A 3,886-nucleotide genomic window follows, 5' to 3' on the forward strand; every position below is an offset into this window, starting at 1 on the left:
CTGCACTGCACCAAACCTAAACGTTTCTGACTCTGTACTTTCCAAGGGTTAGCCTATTGTGTACTTCACTTGTGTAAAATTGCTTTATTATTTTATAACGTATAGAGTAGTTGACCAACCTGAATTGAAAATGAACTGTAGTGCAAGAATAAATCTTACTGTTTTCCAAGCTTGTGTTATTCAGATTGACTGTTTTTAAGTGAAGTAAAAGTAAAAACTGTTCTGCTAGCTTTCTGTCCTCATGGCTTTTGTGTTATTACAGTCTGACGATTGAAGGAGCAGTAGCATGCCGAGAGATCATCCAGCACTGCACTAAAGACAACCAGTAAAGGTGATTTTAAAACGATTTGGTATCAAAATGTGGAATTGCAAGTTGTGTAGTTTGTCTAGTTTTTCTACTGCCATAAAAGTCATGTTGTTGAAGCATTATCGGCTCAACCATGGTCAGTACTCCACAATTTCACCCTTACCCTGTCTCTACAACACATGCATGTGTACATTTAATACATTTAATTCATTAAAGATACACATGTCAACAATGCACACTCCCACGCAAAGAAAAGACGGTTCTTATCCAGATTTGAATAATTATGGATTTTGTTGCTCTATGTGTAATTTTAAGCAGCCATTTATTGAAAGCCAAATGTTTATCCATCTGAGGGGGCATTTAAAACGAAAAGAAACTGTTCCATGTCCTTTCAAGAACTGCAATTTTAAAACCAATGTCTACTCAACCTTCAATGCCCACAAATGCAGAGACCACCAAAATTCAACAAGTTACGATGAAGGCATTGTGCAAAGTGTTATAAATGTAGAACAAAAAGATGACATGCAGCTTGATTCAATAGAGTCATCAGATGACAATCAAGTGGCATCCACCAGTGAAATCAGTGGAATTGAGGGTTTAGAAGAGCAGTTGCAATACAATCTGGCTGGATTTTTCTTGAAAATGCAGACCCTTCTCCATGTGTCCCAGAGAGCAACACAGGAGATTATTGAGCATATTGATCAGTTGTTTTTGTTATCACAACCTTTGGTTAGAAAATCAGTTGTAGATATACTGAAAAAGCACAACTGTACATATACGGACAAACTGGTGGATGAGATTTGTCAGGCAGTTTCTGATAGTAATGTTTTACATAAATGTGTCACATCTGAAGGACCACTATCTACAGCAAAGAGGAGGAAATCATATTATGAAGAAAATTTTCCATATGTCAAACCTGTGGAGTATTTAATTGAATCGTCAAAGCACACTTATATGTATGTGCCTATTCTCACATCTTTGCAATTGTTGTTGAAAAAAAATGATGTGCTTGAAGAAATTAAACAAGCACCCACACAGATTCCTGGACATTTCATGTCATTTTGTGATGGATCCTACTACCAGGAAAATGTTCTACTGTCACAAGAGGGACAGAAATTGTCAATAATACTTTACGTGGATGATTTTGAAATCGCAAACCCACTTGGTACCTCAAAGAAAATACATAAAGTCTTTGCAGTTTATTGGACACTGGAAAACTTTCCAGTTAAATCTTGTTCTGCTCTACACTGCACCCAGCTTGCTCTGCTGTGCAATTCCAATGATGTACGCCAGTTTGGGTGTAAGGAAATGCTGTCACCACTCTTAAATGATCTGAAAACTCTTGAAGAAGTAGGTGCCTACATTGAGACTCTTGGTGAATGTCTTAAAGGCACTGTCTACTCTGTTGTGGCAGACAACCTTCTGCCCATGGACTTGCTGGTTTCAATGAGAGTTTCAGGTCTACATATTTCTGTAGGTTTTGTCATGCCACCCAAACAGAAATGCAAACAGAAAATGCTGTTACAGGGAATTATGTAATGAGAACAAAAGATGCTCATGATAATTATTGTGCAAGAGCTTCAGAATGATGACATTAAGGAAAACTATGGTGTTAAAAACACCTGTGTTCCTTCTGACCATCTCTCTTTCTTTCATCCTGTCACAGGCTTCCCACCTGACTTCCTACACGACCTGTTTGAAGGTGTCATTTCAGTGGAGTTGGCACATTGTTTAAAGGTTTGATTTCTAAGAGATATTTTAACTTAGAAGACTTAAACAGAGCAATTCTGCACTTTCCATACCAACATTCTGACAAAGTTAATCGCCCTCATCCAATAACCTCAAATTTTGCCAGGCGAGGGACCATGGCCAGCACTCTTTCATGAGACACAGGTAAGTACAACTATGTATATAACATTTGCTGCTCATATAGTATGCTGTGTTTTGCTTATAATATTTTTGGAATTCTCTTCAGCTCTACTTTGAATTTCATCGGATCACCAATCAGAATCTGCCACATGTGTTTTATGCTGCGCTGGATGATTATGCTCCTCAGCTGACTGGACTTTACAAAAAGAGGAAAACTGGACGGGTCGGTGAAAGGATGGAGCAGCTTTTGTCGGCATATGGAAAACAGGTATTTAAAAGATACTAATTATTATTCTGCTTGCTTGGCAGTTGCCATTGTTATGTGTTTGTTTATTTATTTATATATATATATATATATATATATATATATATATATATATATATATATATATATATATATATATATATATATATATATATAAATATAAGGACACAAACGACATCTATGCAACTAGAACAGCAGTTCTGGCCGGCCTACCAATGTACCTCAGAGATTTTCAAAACATGCAAGGTACTTTGGTATTACAATAATTTGCACATTTGAATTTAAAAAAGGTTGAAAGGAGTTTATAAGTCATCTGGACTTGGGTTGAAAGTTGAAGACGTGAAGTTGAATGACTTATAAACTTCTTTCATCCTTGATTTGACTACCTGGATGAATGAAAAATGAACCTTCACTGTCAACTTAAAACATGTTATGATATATAGAATTTGAAAAACTGAAGAAAGGTGCCTGAACATTTGTATTTATGCTTTTAACAGAGATATTACAGATGAATAATTGTGCACTCTGTATTATATCTTAGGGTGAAATTGAGTTCTATGAAGCCATAGAATTGCTCTGGTTGCTGATGTCGATGAAGAGGAGGTGCCTGGAGGAGTTCCTTTCTCACCACGCCAAGTGTTCATAGAACTTGAAGATCAGTTTGTTATGACTCATCACTCATGGACTGATGCCCTGGTGTCTTTGTTTGGGCTAATCTATGCTCTGCATCTGAGCTATCCTATGAAGTATACTGGCTTTTTTGAGTTCATTCAAGTAGTGTTGCTGAAGCTCTGTTGCTTGTGGGGCTCGCACACAAGAATTTCACTCGCATGTGCTGTGCCAGTGTGCCTGCACATGTGATGTGACAATAAAAAGTGATTTGATTTGATTTGATTTGAAGCTAGACGATGAGAGAAAGCAACTAAAACCAAAATTGCAGACACTAAAAAATGAGCTTGTGCAGATGATGTTTGTTTTTCACTGGTCACTATATTCGTGCTTTTTCAGTTATCTGTGAATGGCTTCAATAGTTTTATTTGTTCTGGGTAATTAGCTTTCTAAAAGGCAATGTGGAGAAAGCTAAGAATAAGGAGAAAATCCATATTTGACGTTTTGTTTGTGATTGAAAAAAATCTTCACATAGTGTGTAATCTTAAGCTTATTTCTAAAAACATATTTTAGTTACATGGAAATCTTTTGCGAGATAACTGATAATTAGTCAATATGTACAGTATACTTTCATGCTTTATTTTTTAATTGTGTGATGAGTGCCAGTTCACTCGAGGTCTGGGCAAAACTGTTGCGAAGCCACAAATACCTTTGAGAATACTTTTTGTTAGTGACATCCTTAGTTCAGCTGTTTTCTATAGTTGCATTGCTGTAGTGCATGTGATTTCATTATTATACTAAATGTTACTTAAAATTGTGATTGTTATGGCTCTAAT

At 36.3% G+C, this 3,886-nt stretch overlaps 1 long non-coding RNA gene across 1 annotated transcript; it reads left to right on the forward strand.

Moving 5' to 3' along the window:
* The first annotated feature begins 2,136 nt into the window (after positions 1-2,136).
* Positions 2,137-3,182, forward strand: LOC146624336 (uncharacterized). Its single transcript, XR_014906535.1, has 3 exons — positions 2,137-2,200; positions 2,283-2,444; positions 2,983-3,182. It is a non-coding gene; the product is annotated as an uncharacterized LOC146624336 (long non-coding RNA).
* Positions 3,183-3,886: the final 704 nt, after the last annotated feature.

This window comes from Diplotaxodon limnothrissa, linkage group LG10 (assembly GCF_057381915.1).
Source record: "Diplotaxodon limnothrissa isolate DT_005_m linkage group LG10, D_limnothrissa_male_GT1.1, whole genome shotgun sequence".
Taxonomy (NCBI): domain Eukaryota; kingdom Metazoa; phylum Chordata; class Actinopteri; order Cichliformes; family Cichlidae; genus Diplotaxodon; species Diplotaxodon limnothrissa.